Below are 25,250 nucleotides of genomic sequence, written 5' to 3'. Positions count from 1 at the left end.
TAGGTATCTGTGCCCCCCCAAAGCCCTAAGCCTCCCCAGAATGCCTATAGCCTGAATGTTGGTATCTGTGTCCCCTACAATACCACTAAGCCCCCCCAGGGACCCCTCCAGGACAAACATAGGTATCTGTGCCCCTCACCAAGTTCCTAAACCCCCAGGGATCACTGTGCTCACCACAACCTCTAAGCCGTCCAGGGACCTCTCCAGCCCGGACGTAGATATTGGTGTCCTCCAGGAAGCCCTTAATCCCCACCAGGACCTCTACACCCTGGACGCAAGTACCTATGCCAGCCACAACCCCCCTAACTCCCCCAGAGTCCCGACCATCCTGGACGTAGGTATCTGTGACCCTACGAACCCCCTTAAGCCACCCAGAATGCCTCCAGCCTGGACGTAGCTATCTGTACCTCCCATGACCCCTAAGCCCCCAGGGATCTCTACAGCCTCTACGTAGGTGTGATGCTCTGTGCATTACCCTGAGTGGCCAAACAGTGTCACTGTTGCTCCATGCAGGAAATGCTCTGGGCATTACCCTGCGTGGCCACATGGTGTCACTGTTGTTCCATGCGGGAAAAGCTCTGGGCATTACTGTGATGGAGTGGGGACTGTCTGTGTGGGGGATGGGAGAGCAGGGGGTGACTTTAGGTGAGGGACAGGACCTAAGCCTGTAACTCCAGCTAGGCAGGGCTGAGAGACTGAGCACCTTTGCCCGGGAAGCTGGACACAGGAAGGGGTCGGCTGGAGGGAGTTAGTTCAGTTTTGGTTTGGAGCTGGGTAGTTGGAATTCAGAGAATCCCAAACTGGGAACTAAGCTTCCTGAACCCCCAGAAGGACTCGAGGGAGTTAGTTCAGTTTTGGTTTAGAATTCCTTGGTGCAAAAACACCGTGAAACTCCCCTTTCTTCTTCACAGATGGCTTCAACACCCCTTTTCTCACTCAGGCTCACAACTGCGCAGAATTCGATAACTGTCCCTGTTCCCATTGGACAAATGGGAGGAGCCTGAGGTACAGAGAAGGGAGGTGACCTACCCAAGGGCCTACACAGCAAGGCGGTGGCAGAGCCAGAAAGAGAAGCCACCAGTCACACTCCTGTTCTAACAGACAACAAATCCCCCCAGAGGCAGGGATAGAGCTCAGGAACTGAGATGGTGGGAAAATTTCATTCCAACCGTGTCTGTATAAATATCCCATTCAGACTAAACCAGTTTGTTTCTCTGAATCATAACAAGTGAAATGGAAGTTCTTTGCAAAAAGATTTTGTTGCAAAACAAAAGCATCTCCTGTTTGTCAAAGTGTGTTAAATTGTGTCATCACACACAAGGAGGAGACACTTAGATCTTGAAAATTAGATAAGATGCTTCAGTCTGAGCTAAGTCATTGCTGTACTTAACAATTCCAAAATAAAAAAATACAAATAAAAAAGACTGTTTCAGCTAATCTATTATGTCATAATCTGCTCTGAGTAAACGTGATGGGACACCTCATATTATGCACTACTCTTAGTGACACTCTCCAATGGATCCCCATCCTCCACACACCATGAGGTAGGTAAGAGTGGATCATTATTATCCCTACTTGAAAGCACACCATGGCCGCTTCACTTCTCCTGCCTCCCCTATACCCTGGACTTAGGTATCTGTGTCAGCCCCGATCCCTTAAGCACTCCCATTACCTCTTCAGCCTGGACGTAACTATCTGTGACCCCGACGAACCCCCTAAGACCTCAGGGATCCTACAGCCTGGACACAGGTGTATGAGCACCCCACAAACCCCCTAAGCTCCTCGGGACACATCCAGCCTGGATGTATCTGAGCCCTCAGTGAACCGCCTCATCTCCTCAGGACACCGACAGCCTGTACCTAGGTATCTGTGCCCCCCACAACCCCACTATAACCCCCAGGACCCATCCAGACTAGATGAAGGTATCTGTACCCCCACAGCCTCCCTGGGACTCCTACAGCCTGGAGGTTTGTATCTGTGCCCCTCATGAAACCCCAACCCCCCCTGTCCCCTCCAGCCTGGACATAAGTATCTGTGCACCCCACGAACCCATAAGCACCTGTAGGGACGCCTACAGCATGGACTTAGGTATCTGGGGCCCCCCAAAACTCCCTAAGCCCACCAGGGACCCCTATAGCCTAGAGATAAGCATCTGTGCTCCAAGAACCCCATAAGCCCCCCCTGGACCCATCCAGCCTGGACTGATTTATCTGTGCCCCACATGAACCCGCTAAGCCCCCCAGGGACCCTCCAGCCTGGATGGAAGTATCTGTGCCCCCCACAACCCCTAAGTGCCAAGAAACCCCTCCAGCCTAGAGGTAGTTATCTGTGCCCACCAGAAACCGCTTTAGCCCCCACAGGGACCACTCCAGCCTGGATGCAGATATCTGTGCCCAACACAAACGGCGTAAACGCCCCCCCCGGGATCCCTCCAACCTGAACCTAGGTATCTGTGCCCCCCCAACACACTAATTCCCCCTGGAAGACCTATTGCCTGGAAGTAGGTATCTCTGCCCCCCACAAACCCCCTAAGCCTCCTAGGGACCCCTACAGCCTAGACGTAGGTATCTCTGCCACCCAGAAAACCCCTAATCCACCCAGGGAACCCTACAGCATGGACCTAGGTATCTGTGCCCCCCAGGAACTCCCTAACCCCCCCAGGAACCACTCCAACCTGGACATAGATATCTGTGCCTCCCAAAAAACCCTAAGCCCCCCGGGACCCCTAGAGTATGGAGATAGGTATCTCTGCCATCCGCAAAAACCCCTAATCCTCTCTGGAACCTCTCCAGCCTGGATGTACATATCTGTGCCCCTCCCCACAAACCACCCAAGCCCCCCGGGACCCCTCCAGCCAGGATGTAGGTATCTGTTCCCCCCAAAGCCCTAAGCCCACCCAGAATGCCTATAGCCTGGACGTAGGTATCTGTGTCTCCTACAGTACCACTAAGCCCCCCCCCCAGGGACCCCTCCAGGACATACATAGGTATCTGTGCCCCTCACCAAGTCCCTATACCCCCAGGGATCACTGTGCTCACCACAACCCCCTAAGTGTCCAGGGACCCCTTCAGCCTGGACGTAGATATTGCTGTCCTCCAGGAAGCCTTTAATCCCCACCAGGACCTCTACAGCCTGGACGCAAGTACCTATGCCCCTCACAACCCCCCTAACTCTCCCAGGGTACCGCCCATACTGGATGTAGGTATCTGTGACCCTACGAATCCCCGTAAGCCCTCGAGGGATCTCTATAGCCTCCACATAGGTGCGATTCTCTGTGCATTACCCTGTGTGGCCACATGGTGTCACTCTTGCTTCATACAGGAAATGCTCTGTGCATTACCCTGTGTGGCCACACGGTGTCACACTTGCTCCATGCAGGAAATGCTCTCTGCATTACCCTGCGTGACTCATAGACTCATAGACTCATAGACTCTAGGACTGGAAGGGACCTCGAGAGGTCATCGAGTCCAGTCCCCTGCCCTCATGGCAGGACCAAATACTGTCTAGACCATCCCTGATAGACATTTATCTAACCTACTCTTAAATATCTCCAGAGATGGAGATTCCACAACTTCCCTAGGCAATCTATTCCAGTGTTTAACTACCCTGACAGTTAGGAACTTTTTCCTAATGTCCAACCTAAATCTCCCTTGCTGCAGTTTAAGCCCATTGCTTCTTGTTCTATCATTGGAGGCTAAGGTGAACAAGTTTTCTCCCTCCTCCTGATGACACCCTTTTAGATACCTGAAAACTGCTATCATGTCCCCTCTCAGTCTTCTCTTTTCCAAACTAAACAAACCCAATTCCTTCAGCCTTCCTTCATAGGTCATGTTCTCAAGACCTTTAATCATTCTTGTTGCTCTTCTCTGGACCCTCTCCAATTTCTCCACATCTTTCTTGAAATGCGGTGCCCAGAACTGGACACAATACTCCAGTTGAGGCCTAACCAGCGCAGAGTAAAGCGGAAGAATGACTTCTCGTGTCTTGTTTACAACACACCTGTTAATGCATCACAGAATCACGTTTGCTTTTTTTGCAACAGTATCACACTGTTGACTCATATTAAGCTTGTGGTCCACTATGACCCCTAGATCTCTTTCTGCCATACTCCTTCCTAGACAGTCTCCTCCCATTCTGTATGTGTGAAACTGATTGTTCCTTCCTAAGTGGAGCACTTTGCATTTATCTTTATTGAACTTCATCCTGTTTACCTCAGACCATTTCTCCAACTTGTCCAGATCATTTTGAATTTTGACCCTGTCCTCCAAAGCAGTTGCAATCCCTCCCAGTTTGGTATCATCTGCAAACTTAATAAGCGTACTTTCTATGCCAACATCTAAATCGTTGATGAAGATATTGAACAGAACCGGTCCCAAAACAGAACCCTGCGGAACCCCACTTGTTATACCTTTCCAGCAGGATTGGGAGCCATTAACAAGTACTCTCTGAGTACGGTTATCCAGCCAGTTATGCACCCACCTTATAGTAGCCCCATCTAAATTGTACTTTCCTAGCTTATCTATAAGAATATCATGCGAGACTGTATCAAATGCCTTACTGAAGTCTAGATATATCACATCCACCGCTTCTCCCTTATCCACAAGGCTCGTTATCCTATCAAAGAATGTTATCAGATTAGTTTGACATGATTTGTTCTTTACAAATCCATGCTGGCTATTCCCTATCACCTTACCACCTTCCAAGTGTTTGCAGATGATTTCTTTGATTACCTGCTCCATTATCTTCCCTGGCACAGAAGTTAAACTAATTGGTCTGTAGTTTCCTGGGTTGTTTTTATTTCCCTTTTTATAGATGGGCACTATATTTGCCCCCTTCCAGTCTTCTGGAATCTCCCCCGTCTCCCATGATTTCCCAAAGATAATAGCTAGAGGCTCAGATACCTCTTCTATTAACTCCTTCAGTATTCTAGGATGCATTTCATCAGGCCCTGGTGACTTGCAGGCATCTAACTTTTCTAAGTGATTTTTTACTTGCTCTTTGCTTATTTTCTCTTCTAAATCTACCCTCTTCCCGTAAGCATTCACTATACTAGACATTCCTTCAGACTTCTCAGTGAAGACCGAAACAAAGAAGTCATTAAGCATCTCTGCCATTTCCAAGTCTCCCGTTACTGTTACCCCCTCCTCATTGAGCAGTGGGCCTACCCTGTCCTTAGTCTTCCTCTTGCTTCGAATGTATTGATAAAAAGTCTTCTTGTTTCCCTTTACACCATATGGTGTCACTGCTGCTCCATGCGGGGAAGTGCTCTGTGCATTACCCTGCGTGACCACATGGTGTCACTGTTGCACCATGCAGGAAATGCTTTTTGTATTACCCTGCATGGCCACACGGTGTCACTCTTGCTCCATGCAGGAAATGCTCTGTGCATTACCCTGTGTGGCCACACGGTGACACTCTTGCTCCATGCAGGATATGCTCTCTGCATTACCCTGTGTGGCCACACGGTGTCACTACTGCTGCACGGGGGAAATGCTCTTGGGCATTACCGTCCATGGCCACACAGTGTTACTGTTGCTCCATGCGCGAAATGCTCTGGGAATTTCTGTGATGGAGTGGGGACTGTCTGTGTGGGGGATGGGAGAGCAGCGGGTGACTTTAGGTGAGGGACAGGACCTAAGCCTGTAACTTAAGCTAGGCAGCGGGGAGGGGGTCAGCTCCTTTTCCCAAGAAGCTGAATAAAGGAAGGTGCTGGCTGGAGGGAGTTAGTTCAGTTTTGGTTTGGAGCTGGGTTGTTGGAATTCAGGGAATCCCAAACTGGGAACTAAGCTTCCTGAACCCCCAGAAGGACTCGATTGAGGGGTCCTGGTTGTGCCCAAAAGCCCTGCTGTATCCTTCATTCCTGTTTGCCAAAAAAACCTTCTGTTTTACTGGCTGGCTGAGTCACTGTGTGTCCCAGGAAGAGGGGTGCAGGGCCGGATTCCACCACAATACGTGACACCCCCTAAATCCCTCTGGGACTCCTGCAGCCTGGACGTAGGTATCTGTGCCCCGCACCAAACTCCTGAGCCCCCCCAACCCCCTACAGCCTGGACCTAGATATCTGTGCCCCCCACGAACTCCCTAAGCCCCCAAGGGACCCCTTGAGCCTGGACGTAGGTGGAACCCTTCTGCCAGGCTGAACTGATAGCAGCAAGGACTGGGTTCAATACATAGCGGTCCCTTGCCTACAATGTAATGCAAAACAGCTCGAGCCCCCACCCAGTGACATGGGAAAATTTTACATACGCACCCCTAGGTGCCTCAAAGAGGCAATACTTCCCCTCTCGCAAGCATAGAGTCTGGGTGTAGCAGAAAATGTTTAATAACGTGAGATAAACAACATAGCATTAAATTGGGAAAACACCTCAACTAGGCCGTGCCCTTTTCCCTGGGCTCATGAGTCCAGCAATCCCCAAATCACCCCAAGGCTCCAAAGTCCAATATCTCCAATGTTTCAAGAGTCCAGCAACCCCAAAATCACCCACAGTTGCGCAACCCCAGAGTTCAAGAGTCTATCTGCAGGGTTTTTCCCACTGCCAGCCTGAGTAGAAAGGGGCACCTTATGTGGTCCACTGCTGACTGCTCTGCCTCTCCATGGGATTCTGCTTTTGCCTTCCCCACAAACTGCTCAGCTCGGTCCACCAGCTGCTCTGCCAGCCGACCTGTGTTCTGCTCCAGCTGTCCCCCAAAACTGCTAGACTCACCTTACTCCGGGGGGCACTCCCACAAACTGCTCCTGTCTGCCAACTATTGTGTTCCACAACACAGTTTCAGAGTCCCCCACAAGCTAACACACGTTTTCAGTGATTTCAGCTCAAGAACCTAGAAATACAACTCTTAAGAGAAAAAAAAATCAACACTGCTTTCAACTGTTAAAAGAAAAAAAGTGCAATTGGTGATTCTAACTCAACCAAGGAGCCCACTCCCTTGTCTAGTGAGTGCCACTCAACTGATGGTGAGAATCCCTGTCTCAAAGCTGTTTCACAGTTCCTCATCCACACAATCAGGGTGACAACACTCAACATCTCACACCCCAACAACAAATAAACTGGGGATACCATAGCTGCCAAAGTAACCATCCCAGGCTGCCGTGGCCGTGTCACGCACGGTGGGTGTGTCTATGCAAACATGATCAGACCCTGAAATCCTTTTCCACACTTGCCATAATTCACCACCAGATGTGAGGGTAGAGTTCATCCTGCTTCTGCTTACATAGTTGTCTGTGCCCCCCACAACCCCCAATCCCACCAGAACCCATCTAGCCTGGATAATGGTATCTGTGCTCTCCACAAACCTCTAAGCCCCCCAGGGAACCCACAAGCCCAGATGTAGGCATCTGTATGCCCCACACACCCCTTAATACCCACAGGAACCTTCCAGACTGTAGGTAGGTATCTGTGACCCCTAGAGCCCCACAAAGTCCCTCGGGACCCCTACAGCATGGATGTTTCTATCTGTGACCGACAAAAACCGCCTAAGCTACCCAGGGCCAACTACCATCAGGATGTAGGTATCTGTTCCCCACCCCCCCAAACACACCTAATCCCACCGGAACCCCTCCAGCCTAGATGTAGGTATCTCTGACCCCACGAATCCGCTAAGACATGATAGGACCCCTCCAGCATCGACATAGGTATCTGTGCCCACACAACCCTCCTAAGACCCCCAAAACCCCTCCAGCCTAAACGCAGGTATCTGTGCCCAGCATGAACCCCCTAAGATCCCTAGGACCCCTCTTGCCTGGATGAATGTATCTGTGCCCCTACAAACCGCTAACCCCCCCCCAGGATCCCTATAGACCGGACGTAGATATCTGTGCACCCTCACGAACCCACTGATCCTCCCAGCGACCACTACAGCATGGAAGTAGGTATCTGTACCCCAAAATGCCCCAAGGCAGCCCCAGGACCCCTACAGCCTCGATATAGGTATCTGTGCCCCGGCACAACTCCCTAATACCCCCAGAACTCCTCCAGCCTGGACGTAGATATTTGTGACTTCCAGGAACCCCCAAAGCCCTCCCCAGGACTTCTCCAGTCCCTACATAGGTATCTCTGCCCCCACCAGCCTTCTAAGACCCATAGGGACCCCACCAGCCTGGTTATAGCTATGTGTACGCCACACAAACCCCCTAAGCTCCCCAGGGCCCCCTCCAACCGGTACATAGGTATCTGCGCAACCACAAACCCTTAAGTCCCCCATGGACCCCTCCAGACCATACGTAGGTTTCTGTGACCCTTACCAACTCCATAACCCCCAGGGACCACTACAGCCTGGACGTAAGTATCTATGCTCACCACAACCCCCTAAGCCATCCAGGGACCTCTATATCCCTGACGTAGATATTTGTGCCCCTCATGAAGCCCCTAATGCCCACCAGAATGTCTCCAGCCTGGACGTAGCTATCTGTGCCCCCCACGACCCTTAAGCCCCCCAGGGATCTCTACAGCCTCTACATAGGCGTGATGCTCTGTGCATTACCCTGCATGGCCACATCTTGTCACTGTTCCTCTATGAGAGAAATGCTCTGTGCATTACCCTGCGTGGCCACATGGAATCACTTATGCTCCATGCAGGAAATGCTCTGTGCATTTCCCTTCATGGCCACATGGTGTCACTGTTGCTCCATGCAGGAAATGCTCTGTGCATTACCTGGTGTGGTCACAAGGTGTCAATGTTGCTCCATGCGGGAAATGCTCTGTGCATTACCCTGCCTGGCCACACGGAGTCACTGTTGCTCCATATGGGAAATGTTCTGTGCGTTACTGTGCGTGGCCACATGATGTCACTGTTGCTCCATGCGGGAAATGCTCTGTGCATTACTGTGATGGAGTAGGGACTGTCTGTGTGGGGGATGGGAGAGCAGGGGGTGACTTTAGGACCGGACACGTGCTCAGCCTGTAACCTGAGCTAGGCGGGGGGAGGGGTCAGCACCTTTGCCCGGGAAGCTTGACACAGGAAATGGCCAGCTGGAGGGAGTTGGGTTAGTTCAGTTTCGGTTTTGGTCTGGGTGGTTGGAATTCAGGGATTCCCAAACTGGGAACTAAGTTTCCTGAACCCCTAGAAGGACTTGATTGTGGGGTCCTGCTTGTGCCTCCAAGCTCTGCTGTATCCTTCGCTCCTGTTGTCCAATAAACCTTCTGTTTTACTGGCTGTCTGAGAGTCACTGTGAGTCCCAGGAAGAGGGGTACAGGACCGGACTCCCCCACACTCCGTGATAGACCCTAAGCCCCTCCGAGACCCCTGCAGCCTGGACGTAGGTATCTGTGCCTCCCACCAAACACCTAAGACACTCAGAGATCCCTCCAGCCTGAACTTAGGTATCTGTGCCCCCCACAAACCCCCTAAGCCTCCGAGGGACCTATAAAGCCAGAACATTGGTATTTGTACCCCATATAGACTCCATAAGCCCCTTGCGACACTCCAGTGTGCACGTAGGTATATGTGCCCCTCAGAAACCCTCTAAGCCCCCAGGAACACCTACAGCCTGGACATAGGTATTTGCACTCCCACAACCCCCTTAGCCCCACCTCCCCGGACATCTACAATCTGGACGTAGATATCTGTGCCCCTCACGAAACCTCTAACCCCCCCTGGGAACGATACAGCCTGGACATACGTATCTGTGCCCACTCGAACCCCTAAAACCCACTGGTACCCCTACAGCCTGGACATCATAGGTGTCTTTGGCCCCCACAAATCCCCTAAGACTCCCAGGATGCCTCCAGCCTGGACGTAGGTATCTTTGCCCCCCACTAACCCCCTAAGCCCCCCTGGTAACCCTACAACCTGGATGTAGGAATATGTGCCCCCCACGAACCCTCTAAGCCCCCATGGGACCCCTAGAGCATGGAGATTGGTATCTGTGTCCCCCCCAAACTCTCTAAGCCCCCCAGGGACCGCTATGGCCTGAACATAGGTATCTGTGCACCCCAAGGCCCCTAAGATCCCCCGGACCTCTGCAGCCTGGCTGTAGGTGTGACGGTGCTGCCCGTGGGAGCCAGCTCAGCTCACTCAATCAGAGTGAATTGCAAACAAAACAGGGCAGACAAATCCCAAACGCTGCTGGTTATTTCAATACTTAGATTTACCAAGCCAGCACAAAACAGCTTCTGTAGTACCTCACTGGTTACTTAGAAGTTTAAACCACGCAGTTCCCTTAAAGTACCCAGCCTCAAGCCTCCGTCCAGACACACCTGTAAGATATGATGATGATTCCTGAAAATCTTACTTCATCATATTAAAGAAATGATTCTTCTGATCCCAAAGGATCAGCCACATAACCAGGTTCAATTATAACTTAGATTTTACCTAAAATACATGCTATAGCCAATTCTTATTAACTAAGCTAAAATTTATTAGAAAAGAAAAGAGAGAGAGTGAGTGTTGGTTAAAAGATTAATAGACATATAGACTTGAATCCAATTTCTGAGGTTCAGATACAAAGTAGAGATGAGCTTGTAGTTGCCAAAAGTCCTTTTTGAAATAGTCCATAGGTTATAATACAATGTCCATACTCAGGGTGGCTCCAGTCAATGACTGGGGATGTCAATCCTTGTGGCTGAAGGTTTCCCCCTCTTGAAACCCAAAGCAGATCTGAGATGAAGAAGAATCGTGTCCCAGGTTCTTAAACATTTCCAGCAGCCTTTCGGCCTGAGAAAACAATAGGCTTAACTCTCCTTCCAAGCATCCTGGCAATTAGTACAGAGTAATTTATTCATTAAACAGTTCAGATACAGATTACCACAACCTTCAAAGAGACACAGACAATAATACTATTTAACTCAAGTATCATCATAAATGTTAATATTCTTTTTTTGCTCTTTGAATTAAAACTATAGCAATAGACAAGACTTGTTTGCCTACATCACAAGACCTGAGCAAACACCTCCCCTTCTACCTCTAACACTGCAGACTTGCATTTCAAAGCTCTGTTCACTTACATATCTCGTTAACCAGTTTTTAAGGTTCACCCACTGGTCAGGTCAGTCAGTGAGGTGAGTTAATTAACTCTTTCTGGCCCTGTCACCCTTCAATGAGATATTAGATTATACTTATAATGTCACAGTCTCGGTGAGTTGACTGCTGCAGCTCCCTGTAGACTCTGCCTGCGCCTCTCACCGAGCTGGAGTACAGCAGGCGAGGGGAGAGCACTCAATATATTGCATCTACACTAGACGCGATATTTCAACCCCCACTGGATCGATCGCTGCCCACCGATTCGGCAGGTGGTAAAGACATACCCCGAGTATCTGGTGATCGGAGTTGGACCCACGAGGGGGACACATTGAAGGAACTCAGGGGTTAAGGTGCCTCTATTGTCAACTGTCAGGGCTGCTGTGGCTCAGAGGAGGGTGCTTGACTGCCTGGCAGGCTTAGGCACAGCAGGCCTTGGAGGTGGGAGAAGTGAAGTGGCCACGGCGTGCTCGGGGTGCTCGTGCTCGGAGCAGGGGTGAGCTCGGGCGAGGGGGGTGCCGCAGGGCAGAGCAGGAGAGTTGCCACAAGAGGGGAGCCTCAGGGTGGAGGGGGGAGCTGCCACGGGTGGGGCGCCTCAGGGCAGGGGTGCGGGGGGGGAAGCTGCAAGGTGGATGTTTCGCCTATGGCATGAAACTTCCTTGCACCGGCCCTGCCCCACGCCCTGCCTGCAGCCAGCCCTGCACCCCCTGCCCTGCCCTACCGGCAGTCAGCCTCTGTCTCCAGCCAGCCCTGCACCTTCTGCTTTGCCTGCATCAGCCGCATCCTCCCTGCCCTGTCTCCAGCCAACCCCTGATGCACCACCCTGCCTGAAGCCAGCCAGCCACGCAGCCCTTGCCCTGCCTGAAGCCAGACCCTACCTCAGGCCAACCCCACATCCACTGGTGACCTGCACTTCCCAGGGCAGTAACCCTGCACATCTGCTTCAATGAGGGGGGCAGGAAGCAGCTGGGACCCAAACATGTGCACACCCTAGGGTGACCAGATAGCAAGTGTGAAAAATCGGGACGGGCGTGGGGGGTAATAGGATCCTAGATAAGACCCCAAAATTCGGACTGTCCCTATAAAATTGGGACATCTGGTCACCACAGCACACCCCCAGGACTCCTGAGTTCCATTGCTGGGTTTCCTATTGGTTCCTCTGCTGGTTGCTTTCCTTTTCCTGGGGACTTTGGGCACGTTGCTCCCTACTCTCGGGCTCTGTCCCCAGCATTCAAATGGGGATTTCATACCTTCCCGCTATTGGAAAGTGCTGGGAGAATCTCCCAGCAAAAGCTGCTCTGACAGTGCTAAGCAGCATCTGACCAATCAAGGTCGGAGCTCACTGCCCAGGAGGAGTGCTTGGCTCTGGGGTTTCACTTCAGCCCAGTGTAGAGAGAGAGCCCTTACCATGAAGTTTGGCTCAAGAAGACCAAGTCTCCAATTTGGTAAGGGTGTTTTGAATTTCAATCCTGTGCTCCAAAGTGCTTGGTGTCAGTTGTAAACTTTAGGAGCATGCTCTCCACTCCATTTTCCAAATCATTCATGAAAATATAGAATAGTACCTGACACCGGACTGATCCCTGCCAGACCCACTAGGTTCACCCTCCCCGTTGGGCAGCTAAACATGGAGAAGGGCTCCTGGAGTCTTGGCTTTCAACCTGCTCTGCACCCACATTACGCTGATTGCAGCAGGACTACATTTCCCTCGTTTGCTTCTGAGAATGTCCTATGGGACTGTGTCAAAAGCCTTAGTAACACCAAGCTAGATCCCATCTATTGTTTACTCACCTCTACCAGGCCCAGAACCCTGCCAAAGAAGGAAAGAGGATTGGTTTGGAATGATTTGTTCTTGACAATTCCACGCTCACTAGTCATAAGAACCAAACTATTCTGTAGGTGCTGCTGACAAACTGAGTGTTTAAGAATGTATTGCAGGATCTCTCCAGCTATGGCAGTCAGGCTAGCTAGTCTGTAAGTCCCAGAGGTCTTTTTGTTCCCCTTTGAAAGATAGGTCCTGTCTTGTTCATGGATGGGAAGATGTTCTTTTTCAGGGGTCTCAGACGAGAACTGGGGCACAACACCTGGTTTGTTAAGGCCACAAAAACGGAGGCAGGAACCTCTTCTCTGCTGCTGGCGAAGAACCACAGGTACCTAAAAGATAGGGACTCACATCTTTGAATGGACTTTAAAAAGGCAGTGGTTAATAAGTTTGGCCCCGACCATTTCTTGTTTCTACAGACTAGACATTTTAGCAAACTTTAGAATTCCTTGGTGCTAAACACTGTGAAACTCCCCTTTCTCCTTCACAGAGGGCTTTAATACCCCTTCTCTCACTTGGGCTCTAAACTGCCCATAGTTCGAGAACTGTTCCTGTTCCGATTGGACAGATGGGAGAAGGGAAGTGACCTACCCAAGGCCTACACAACAAGGCGATGGCAGAGCCAGCAAGAGAAGCAACCAGTTCTGACTCCTGTTCTAACAGATGAAAACACCCCAGAGCCCACGAATCGAGATGGTGGGAAAATTTCATTCAAACCGTTTCTGTCCGAAAATCCCATTTAGACTAAACCAGTTTGTTTCTCAAAATCATAACAAGTGGGATGAAAGATCTTTGCAAAAATATTTTGTTGCAAAACAAAAGCATCTCCTCTTTGTCAGAGTGTGTTAAATTGTCTCCTCGCACACAAAGAGGAGACACTTACATCTCAACCATTAGATAAGATGCTTCAATCTGAGCTAAGTCGTTGCTACTATTAACAATTTCAAAATAAAAAAATACAAATAAAATAGACTATTTCAGCTAATCTATTATGTCATAATCTGCTCTGAGTAAACATGATGGGAAACTTCATATTATGCACTACTTCTAGTGACACTCCCAAATGGATCCGCATCCTTCACCCACCATGAGGTAGGTAAGAGCGGATCATTATTATCCCTACTTGAAAGAGGGAGAAGCTAAGGCTGAGAAAGGAGAATTGACTTGTCTTAGGTCACACAGCCCGTCAGAGGCAGTGTTGGGAATAGGACCGAAGAGCCCTGATTTTCAAACAAACCATCGGATCTTGAATTTCAGACATTGAATGACCTGAATACTGTGCTCTCAGATGAGCTCCAGACCAACAACAGTGACAGTAATTATTCAGCAAGTATTTGAGAAGAACTGCAATGTTAGAGGGAATCATCAACTGCTCAGAGACAATTAATGCAGAGAAGCAGCAAAATTAATCAAAGATAGAACTGGTTCTGACTTATTTACTTGATCTTAAAAGAGAGCAACAAGGACCTGAGTCTCCTCCCTGTCAATAACCCCCTGCTCAACCAATCAGGGTAGAGACTGAGGACGGGAGGCTGAGGGTTCTCACCAGAGAGCCCAAAGGATGGCCCAGGTCACCGGTGGGGATCACTGCCCGAGCACTATTTCAGTCCCACATTTTTGGGTGGACCTTCCATAGTGGGAGCTGCAGAGGACTTCCCTGCAACACACACACACACACCTCCGTCCTGTTGTTGGGAAGGGAACAGGAGAAAGGACAAAAGAAGCAAGAGAAGAAGAGGAGGGAGGGATGGAGGAAGAGGTGAAACAAAAAGGACAAACCCTAATGTCGCCAGCGATTCTAAGGGACAAAATCCCAGGTGCGCAATAAAATTCTGCCTCCTTAAGCTCGTGTTTTCCATGCCTAGAATTCACTTGTCACCAGATAGATCAGACTGAACAGGTTTCAAACCTCCAGGAGGCTCTTACCTTCTAAACAGGGACGGCTTTTTTCAAGTAAAATCACTACAAGGGAAGGAGGAAACTCGAAAGAGGTTCCTCCTGGCGCTCACGTCCATGACCCCAAATAATCTCTCAGTCCTCAAAGAGAGACCTGCAGAAGGAAACGTGCTGAAGCAAAGCCACAGAGGTCTCTGAGTTTTCCCTGGCCCCTCGCCCCTGTCCTGCCTGGCTGATGTCAGCATCTCTCTGTGAGGTCACCACCTCCCCACCACCTTTGACCAATAGTCTAAGGTCGTGCAAAAGGCCTTTGTGATGTCACTGCCACACCCCTCCCTTGCTGGGCTAATGTCCTGCCCCTGGCCAGGCACTTTGGAGGTTTGAGCTACTCCCTGTGGATCACCCCACTCAAGGAGCGTTCGTTCTAGGCAGCAAGCCGGCTAGACAGGAAAACATCAGACGCTGCTCCCAATGCTACACTCAGTTTTTCAGAAATTAGTCGACTTCATGGTCAGAAGACACCATTAGAGCATCTAACTTGCGTATCACAGGCCTCCTGTATGACATAACAGCAACTCTGGGGGCAAACACATTCCAGAAAGGCATCTAGTCTTCATTAAATGACATCAGGAGATGGTGAATCCACCACTTCCCTTGGTAACTTGCTCCTGTGGTGAGTCATCCTCGCTGTTGACTATTGTGCCTCAGTTGTAATATGAATTTGTCTCTTTTCACTTTCCAGCCATTGGGTCTTGTTATGCCTTTCTCTGCTCCATTCAAGAGCCCGTAAATACCCAATCTTTTCTCTCCATTAAGGCCCTTCAACATTTCAATGAAATCACCTTTCAATCTTCTTTTGATAAGCTAAACAGGTTGAGCTCTTTCAATAGCTCACTGGAAGGCATTTTTCTCCAGCCCTCAGAACATTTGGTGGCTCTTTGCTGCCCTAGCTCTAATTTCACAAGATCTTTTTCAAATGAGGTTACCAGAACTGGAGGCAGTATAAAGGTTGTATAAAGGTAAAATTAAATAGGTTGCAGAGGAGTTTTTTTTAATTTCGGCTTTTGTTGCTAAAAATTTTGTCTCTCTGCGGTGAGAAAAAACACTCCCCGAATGCCAAAATTTGAGCCATGAAAAGCGGCAGTGTCAACAGCGCATCATAGGTGGAGCTGTGCTCCAGGTGACAAAGCTCCTGCCCCTCATTGGAGGTAGTTTGGCTTTGTTGCCGGGGAAGCTCTCTCTCAGCGATAAGGACGGCCACACAGCGCACCTTACAATGGCATGGTTAGAGTGGCACAGCTGCACCGTGGTAAGGTGTGCGGTGTAGACACAGCCTCAGAGCTGGGGAAAGCCGACAGTCGCTGAGGAGCACAGGGTTCACACAGAGACATCCGTTAGGAGAGGAACTATTCACAGGGATTCTCTATAGCCTAGTAAGGTGGAGAGGATGGAAGATGATAATGTACAGGTAGGTTCTGATGAGAAACAGTGAAATGAAAGAGTCTCCCTCAATTACATCATGTAATAGCAGACAGCTAAAACGGGACACATTTTAGACGTGCTTAAATACAAACGCTAAACGTCTAAGTACTAAGACTGGTGAATTTGAGTGCCTGGTATTGAGTGACGATATTGATAGAATAGGCATCACAGAAACCCTTGCACCTCCTCCTGCACACACATGGGGAGACTGACCTGTGTGCATGGAGCAGCTGGCATTGCTGCCCCCCACTCCTCCCTGGAACGCTGCTCATCTGGGCACCCCTAGGGGCTGTGGGATGTGGGGGCAAGAAGTGAGATCATCCGAGTTCCCTGCATCCAGGTCACTTTCCTCAGCCGGGCTGCATAGCGGGAGGGCAGAGAGCAGCAGCTTCTGATGCTCCCCTCACAGCACAGCCCAAGTGGGAAAAGTGACCAGGACGCATGGAGCACATAGGGTTGCTCCTTACTCCCCTCAAACCTCTATGGACCCATGGAGGAGCACTGGGGCAGGGGAGAGCAGTGAGCACCTTTGCACTGCCACACGGTGCCCTTTGACCCCTGGAGCCCTGGGCAGCTATCGGGGGGCACCACCCCTAAGGCCGGCCAGGCTCCCCAGAACGAGCCGCAGAAAACACAGAGACTGGCCACACACTGACCAGTGGTAGCCTGGGCGGCTCGTAATGGAGGCTCAGGGGGGAGGGGTGTCATAACATTTTTTCCCAGATTTGGACCTTAGCGTCCAAAATATGGGTGTTAGCATGAAAACCTCCAAGCTTAGTTACCAGCTTGGACCTGGTAAAGCTGCCACCAGCCAGGGATTTATACAGTGCCTGGCTCACTGTGGTCTCCCCAAAACCTTCCCCGGGGGACCCCCAGACTCAGATGCCTTGAGTCTCACAACAAAGGCGAATAAACCATTTCCCTTCCCCCTCCTCCCCTCCAGGTGTTCCCTCCCTGGGTTCCTGGAGAGATATACAGAAGCAAGCTCTGTGAATCTAAACAGAGGGACTCCCGGCTCTCTCTTTCCAGTCCTGGAAATAGAAGTACCAAGATAGCTAATCTCTCTTCCCCCTTACCCAGAGGGTATGCAAAGTCAGGCTAGTAAATCTAACACAACGAGATTTTCCCCCTGACTTCTTCCTCCCACCAATTCCCTGGTGAGCTGCAGACTCAATTCCCTGGAGTCCCCACTAAAGAAAAAATCCAACAGGTCTTAAAAAGAAAGCTTTATATAAAAAGAAAGAAAAGGACATAAAAATGGTCTCTCTGTATTAAGGTGACAAATACAGGGTTATTTGCTTAAAAGAAAAAAATGAATAAACAGCCTTATCCAAAAAGAATACAATTGAAACATTCCAGCAACTACACACATGTAAATACAAAAAAAAAAAACAATATAAACTTATTGTCTTATTATCTTTGTACTTACAACTTGGAAACAGAAGATTAGAAAGGCAGGAGATAGAAAAATCACTCTCACAGCCGAGACGCCACAGACACAAGACAAAGAACAAAGAACTCACACACAAACTTCCCTCCACCCAGATTTGAAAAAGTCTTGTTTCCTGATTGGTCCTCTGGTCAGGTGTTTTAGGTTACTGGTGTTACCCCTTTATAGGTAAAAGAACATTAACCCTTAGCTATCTGTTTATGACAAGGGGGCTCAGCCTCCCCAAACCTTGCACTGCCAAGGGGACAGTGAGGCCCATGATCAGGGGCCCTGGCCAAGTTAGGTCCCCCTGGAAAAGTCTCCCCTATGTCAGCCCCAGGGCTGGAGGAGCTCCCACTCCCTGCTACAGCCCGTAGGCTGCATCAGGGGCGCAGAGCTTCTCTGGTCTCAGGGCCACAGCGGGGCAGGGGTAAAGGAGTGATAGGGTGGGGCTCGTGGGGGAAGGGATGGAACAGAAGTGACAGTGGATGGGACCATGGGTGGAAGGGGGTAGAGCCACAGACAGAAGGTAGGGGCATGGTTCTGGTGCTGGGGCCCCCACACTTGTTCTCCCTTTCCCGGGGGTTTGGCATCACTAGCCCCGGCTTAGCGAGTAGGGTTCAGTGGTCCCCATAATGTGGGGTGCGACTCCTAGGGGGACACAGAGGAACATTCATGGGGGCACCTCAGGACCTGAGCCAGCCCACATAGAGGGCAGGGAGGGAGCACCACTCTGAAACAGCTCTTCCCCAATCCCACCCTCAGCCTGAGACTCTGGCTCCCAGCCCGGCGTCGACCCCTTTACCCCTGTCCGCACCCCTCTCCCCAGCAAGCAACAGCCCCACTCCTCCCAGCCCCGGTTCTTGACCGTGGCTTCCGAGGGGCCACAGCCATGGCTAGGAGGGCACAATGTGAAATGTTTGGGGACCACTGGTTTAGAGTGACGTCCTCAATCACTTCTCTGCAGTCCAATAAAAGCTATTCCTCACTCACCTACCCCTCCATCAGGACGGACTAGGTATGTTCTGCTGCCCTTCACTCATACAGGAAGGAGAATAACATTTCATTCCACTCAATCCTAAAGTGATTTGTAACCCAAGACCATCCCAAACTGGTCATTTTGGGGAAGCGGCCCCATCATGCTGCATAGCTAGGCAGAGTAGGTGTGTCTATGCAAACACGGTCTGTTCCTGAAGTCTTTCCCCAGCTCCTCACTAGGTGAGAGAGGGGAGCTCATTCAGACCCTGCTTACGCTTAGTATTTAAAAACTCCTTCGTGTCCCTATCTCTGCCGGCCTTAGATTTCTCCTCCTGTCCGTTTTTTGATAGCTCAGATGAGGTGACCGAGTGGTTAAGGTGATGGACTGCTACCCCATTATGCTCTGCCTGCATGGGTTCAAATCCCTTTTTCATCAGAGGCATTTAGTCTTCACCCTCCTTTATAGACAACCATCTCCCCCTTTGGAACAATAACAGATCAAACAATGTTGCCTGTGTTACCCAAAATTGGGTCAGTTAGTAAGCTTAGAGAAGTCTAATAATGCTGCTCCCACCCCAGAGTTTGGCAGAAAGCAGCACATTTATTAGCTTGATAGCTAAGCTCAAAAGAAGGGATGGGGGAGGGTGTCACACTCATACTCACGCTCCCAGGACAGGCCTGGCAGTGGAGATGTCAGGATCCTTTAAGGTAAGTGTTCCACAGTGCAGCGATGGACGGTGCGATGAAGATCAGTCTCCCTGAGGTGCAATAGAATGTAACACAGCGAACCACTGGCCAGATGGGCCGGGTGAAGGGCATTCACTGGAGGTACAAAGGAGAGTGGGAAAGCCACTTCACAGGCATTCAAAGAGGGAAAGGACACAAGCTGGGGGAGTTTAACAGACCTTTTGAGCATACAGGTTATACAGAGCATACAGATCACTGCTGCTCCTACAACATGATAAGTTCTCAAGCAGCATGTTTCTTACTTTGCCCATCTGTCAATTTTGATGATTATTGATGAAAATATTTTGCCATTGGGTTGTGTGTTTACACAGAAATTGACATTTACCAACAAATACACAATTCTTCCAAGCCTGCCTAGTCTGCAGTTGATGGGTTTAGAGGGACACATTCACTCTTCCAGGTCCCCATTCCAGGCCTGTGCTCTCCAGGTTGTCAACTTCCCGCACTGCTGGGATCCTTCCCTCATCTCCCGTCAAACCACTGCCCCACCCCCACTTCTGGGGTCCCCTCCCTACACTGTCTAACTCCACTGCTGGCAGGATCCCTTCCTGTTCCTTTCATTTCCTGCCTCCACTCTGGGCAAAAGCTCTGCACTCTTCCCACACCAGAAGTTGAACCCAAGCCACCTGGGTGAAAACCAGGAATCCTGACCACTAGACCACATGGGACTATTGTTGCATCTGACGAAGTGGGTATTCACCCACGACAGCTCATGCTCCAATACGTCTGTTAGTCTATAAGGTGCCACCGGATTCTTGGCTGCTATTATTACTACAACTCAGGCCTTGGCTACACTGGAGAGTTACAGTGCAGGTGGTGGCTTTACAGCGCTGTAACTTACTCCCCGTCCACACTGGCAAGGCACATACAGCACTGTATCTCCCTGGCTACAGTGCTGCATGTGCTCCACCTCGACGAGAGGAATAAGGAGAACAGAGCTGGTGATGCAGCGCTGGGGTGCCAGTGTAAACAGTGATTAATCTTACTACGCTGTCACTGATCTCCGGAACCTTCCCATAATGCTTTTAAGTAGAGATAACGCTCTTTGTTTTGGTGTGATGCCTCTGTTTGTTTTGTTGTGAGCTCAAGGCTCCCGGAGCTGCTTATCTAAAAACCAAACACAGTTACTGTTTGCAGTGAATGAGCAGAGGCAGGGGGATCCCTTTGGAACACCCACAGCTGGTGTTTGCTTGAGGAGAGAAGCAGCCGGGTGGGCACGGGGGGGGCGGTCTGTTTTGGATCAGCGGCTTATCTGGTCTGTGAGGAAAAAACAAAGGCGGCTATTTGCATTTAGTGAATGAGAGAGGGGTGGGGGAGGAGGCTTGAACTTGCCAGGCAGGGAGCTGACACAGTGTCAGCTCCAAAAATCCACTCGCTCTGTCTCCCCCATGCTCCGTGTCACACTCCACCCCACCCTCCTCTTTTGAAAAGCACATTGCAGCCACTTGAATGCTGGGATAGCTGCCCATAATGCACCACTCCCAACAGCGCTGCAAATGTGGCCATGACAGAGTGATGGTAGCTGTCAGTGTGTCCACACTGCAGCGCTTTCCCTAAACAGCTGTAGGTAGACAGCTTTAACTCCCAGCGCTGGACAGCGGCAAGTGTAGCCAAACCCTCTCTAAGCCGACCCCTTATGAGAACAGCAGGGACTAGCATGACTAGATGTCCCGATTTTTGGGTCTTTTTCTTATATAGGTGCCTATTAACCCCACCCCCATCCCAATTTTTCACATTTGCTGTCGGATCACCCTAGCAGGGGTTGCACAGAGGGCTGCATTAACCTTCAGGTGCTGAGGTTTCCCTTTCCCCATTCCCAGAGCCTGTGATCAGGAAACAGACATCAGGGCTCCCAGGTGCTGCACAGACCATGACTGAGATCAGACCCCATATTATGCAAGGTGCTGTACAAACCCTGGGCAACACTGAGACACCTAGGAGGTTCCCCTCAATTTCCCTGAGCCTCTGCTGCCCAACTTCTTCTGAATCCCTCTGGCTCACCCCCCCACACACAAAAAACCCACCTTTCCAAACAGTCCTTCTTTCCTTGCCCCCTGATTCTGGTTTCACACCCTGGGACCATCTCCTCTCTTTGTCTCTCCCCCTCCAGGTGAAGCAGAGATGGAGGCAACTTCATCCACTGGAGTCAGCCTCAGCGAGCACTGCAGCCGGCCCCGGGGGAGGGGGGGTGTTTGCAGACACAGGAAGGGAGCAGGGGGTGCTGGGAAGAAGGCGGCAGGAGAACAAAGCTCAGAGACCCAACATGGGGAAATTCGAGCGGGCGGGGCTCTGACACATCCCAGGTGCGGGCAGCTCCTGGGGGCGGGGCTCTGGCTCAGCTCGGTGGCGGGGCAGCTCCTCGGGGCGGGGCTCCAGCACAGAGCAGGGGCGGAGCAGCTCCTGGGGGCGGGGCTCTGGCACAGCCCATGGGCAGGGCAGCTCCTGGGGGCGGGTCTCCAGCACAGAGCAGGGGCGGGGCAGCTCCTCGGGGCGGGGCTCCAGCACAGAGCAGGGGCGGAGCAGCTCCTGGGGGTGGGCCTCTGTCACAGCCCATGGGCAGGGCAGCTCCTGGGGCCGGGGCTCTGGCACATCCCATGGGCAGGGCAGCTCCTGGGGGCGGGCCTCCAGCACAGAGCGTGGGTGGAGCAGCTCTTGGGGTCGGGGCTCTGGCACAGCCCATGGGCAGGGCAGCTCCTGGGGGTGGGGCTCTGGCACAGCCCAGGGGCGGGGCAGCTCCTGGGGGCGGGGCTCTGGCTCAGCTCAGGGGCGGGGCAGCTCTTGGGGGCGGGGCTATGGCACATTGTGACGCGGAGCCCGGGCTGAACAGCTGCTTCCTGGTTCTCCACCTGCTGCCAGCAGCGCTGGAGCTGCCTGAGCCGGAGCGGAGATGCTGTTCTCAGCTGCAGCCAGGATCTGCCCCCGGGCCCCGCTGGGATCCAGATGGGGACAGAGACTGGGGCCCGGGGCTTCCCCTTGGTGTGGCTGGCGGGGGCGGGATTGGAGAAGCCGGAGATGCAGGCGGGGGAAGGGCGGTGGGACATTGTGACCCGGAGCCCCCGGGGAATGAGACGTGCTGGGGGGCAGGAAAGTGACTCTGCCCCAGGGAGCCTGGGAGAAGCCTTGAAGGCGCCTCAGCCCCAGTGGAGCTGCAGGAGGATCCACTCGCCCGCCCCGCTGGGATGGGGGGCCCGGGGCCGGGCCGTCGTGTGGGGGGGAGGGGTGGACCCCGGGCCCGGTGGGGGGGGGCGGTGTATTAAATCACTCTCCATTGCAATGTGCTACTCCCTGGCACAGCGCATTCCCAGTAACAGCCACTGAAGCCGCTGCCCTTCCCCCTGCCCGGACCAACCGTAACGTTCCGCCGGGCGCTGGGGGCGGGGCTGGAGCGGGGCGGGGGAGTAACAGGGAGCGTGGGAGGGGCGGGTGCAGAGCAGGAAATTGATGGGCGGGGGGTGGTCAGGTAGCTGGAGGCAGGGTTCGTGGGGGGCTAAAGGGCACAATCCTGGCTGGGGGGAGGAGCAGGAGTTGAGCTCAGGGGGAGGCGCTGGCAGAGCCCCCCCCTTTGGTGTGAGGGCGGAGGTGTCGAGGGGGGAGGAGAAGCCGGAGTTGCAGGGGGGGGAGGTCACTGGGGTGGGGGGGTAGATCTGTCTCTGTGCAGCCAGGACATTCCCGGGGTGGGAGGGAGGTGAGTTAACTGGATCCTGTCCCTGTTTTTGCCACTTCCTCCCACACACACATTCTCTCAAGATTTCCCCTTTTCTCTCTCATTATCACACGTGGCTATAAAATCCAGGGAGATTCTCCTCCCCCCCCCCAATGATCAGCTCTCTAATTGCCTCTGATTTTCCCTTTTCTCTCCATACTTCTCAAATGTCAATTTAAAATCTCTCCGATGGGGGGTGGATTTTCCCACCCATTTTATCTGCAGCGATTTGTCCTTGTTTGGGTGGGAAATTGTTGCCCTGGGTCATTCCCCAGAACATGGCTCCCACTGGAGTGGGATGGGATGAGGTTCCCGTTCTCTGCCAGGGCAGGGAAGGGAAGGGAGGAGCACATCCCCCATGGAGACTGCCCAGACCCCATTTCCCAATTCCCCTGCGGCCCCCTTCCATTGTCCAGGGAGCCTTCCAGCTCCCCCCCGCCCTTAAATCAGCTCCTCAAAGGGCTCTGAGCTGCTCACGTGAATGGTTGCCCCGTGGCCGGGGGGGACCATCACATTCTGTTTATGTATTGGACAGTCATATAAAATCCAGTCCAACAGTCCCCCTTTTCCACTAGTTATTTAATAGCAACATCAAATCCCCTCCGATCTTGGTGGTTTTCTCTCATGTTATCAAATGTCCTTTGTGACAGGGTTCTCTCTGCGTGTCTCAAAGATTGATATAAAATACCCCAAACATTTGCCCCACTTCTCTCTAGTTGTTTTATTTCTAATTGAATATGATGGGTTGTTTCCCAATGTGCTAAGATGCAGCCGCCTCTGGGGTGGATCCATGGTGGCCATTATTTGCTAGTGACAGCCCGTGGATCTTTCTTGCCCTCCAGGCCTTCCATTCTCCTGTTAAAGAAGCACTCCCCAGGCTCCCTCTGCCTGTGTGACTGGCCAGCAGGAGGTGGTGTTAACTTTCTAGCCACTTCTCACACTCTGTGAGGTAACACTTGCAGGGGCAGGGAAGGTGTCTGTGTGGGGAGATTGCAGCTGAAGGGGCATTGTGGTAGGGGGAGGCCTCTGGGTGGCTGGGCAGGGGGTACCCTAGTCAGGTTGGTGTGTTGTGGAGGTTTGGGGTTTTCGGGGGTGGTGGTTCTGATGTGCCCATCCCTGAGGCTATGGGTCCTGGAGGTGGGTATCGCTGGGGGCCTGGTGGCTGCAGAACAGTGGGGGTGGGTGTCTCTTGGGGAGGCGGGACAGAGGGTTAGAGGGAGCCTGGTTCTGTGCCAGGGGCTCTGTCTGTGCTTCCCCCGCTGGTTCCTGGTTTTGTTGCCATGCCCAGTGCACAGAGCTGGGGGAGGGGATGCCTGGCACTAGGTGAGGGCATGCCAGGGAAGCAGAGTGATGGGTCGCACTGTAAAGCATCAGGGGGTCACACTGGGCAGAGGAGGGGGTCCCAGGCAAATGTCAGGGTAGATCGTTCTGGAGGGTGGGGAAGTTCCTAGGCAGGCAGTGAGGGACTGAGTTCCCAGTGGGGGGGGGTCCCTTGAGGGGGTCCCTGGCTGCTGGGGGCTCTTGGTGGGGGGAACCCTTTGGGATTCCCAACCTGGCAATCATGGTGTGGTGGGGGTTCTCTGGCCGGTGGGGCTTTGAGGGGTATCTGGGGTCCCTGGCCAGGGACTCTGGGGCTGCGTCCCAGGGAATATCTGATGGGATCCTGGCTGGGGGGTGTCTGGGGCCCCTGGCTGGGGGGTCTGGGCTCTGGGTACTAGGGGTTGTCTGGGGGCTGCTGCTAACCATGATCCTTTTCTCTAGTCAACTTGTACCAGAGTCCTGGCTCCTAGTCACCAGGTCACCAAGTCCATTCCCCAGTCACGTGCCCTGTCACTGTGATAACTTTCTGTCCACTTAGCAATCACTGTTAGTGTGAAATCACAGAATTTACTTTTCTCCTCTTTTGAAAACTGCAGGAACTTTCGGTTCCGTTTGGAAAATTTTTGCCCCCAGTCCTTGTCCTAGATCTGCGGGGGTGAGGGAGGTGGGAAGGGAGTCAGCACTGCCACACGATGGTCTTTTCCACAGCGTTCTGAACTCATTCTTTCTGAAATCCGGTGTCATTGAGACCGTTGTTAATCCAGAGTCACTGTATGGAAAGACAAGGAGTGATTCCAGATGGACAGTGGGTCAAATGAGATCAGCCATTCTCCCTGTGAGGAGGGGCTCCCATTAGCTGCTCTCCCCAGAGAGCTAAAGGAGGGAAGCTGCTGAATACACTCTGTCCCTCTCTGCTCAGG

General features: G+C 52.0%; 1 protein-coding gene across 1 annotated transcript in view; it reads left to right on the top strand.

Moving 5' to 3' along the window:
* The window catches only part of LOC127052588 (zinc finger protein 560-like), a 374,863-nt gene that overhangs the window by 220,858 nt on the left and 128,755 nt on the right, over nucleotides 1-25,250 (top strand). The gene's annotated exons all lie outside the window — the stretch shown is intronic.

This window comes from Gopherus flavomarginatus, chromosome 5 (assembly GCF_025201925.1).
Source record: "Gopherus flavomarginatus isolate rGopFla2 chromosome 5, rGopFla2.mat.asm, whole genome shotgun sequence".
NCBI classification, from domain to species: Eukaryota; Metazoa; Chordata; order Testudines; family Testudinidae; genus Gopherus; species Gopherus flavomarginatus.
This window is presented reverse-complemented; position numbering and strand designations above follow the sequence as displayed.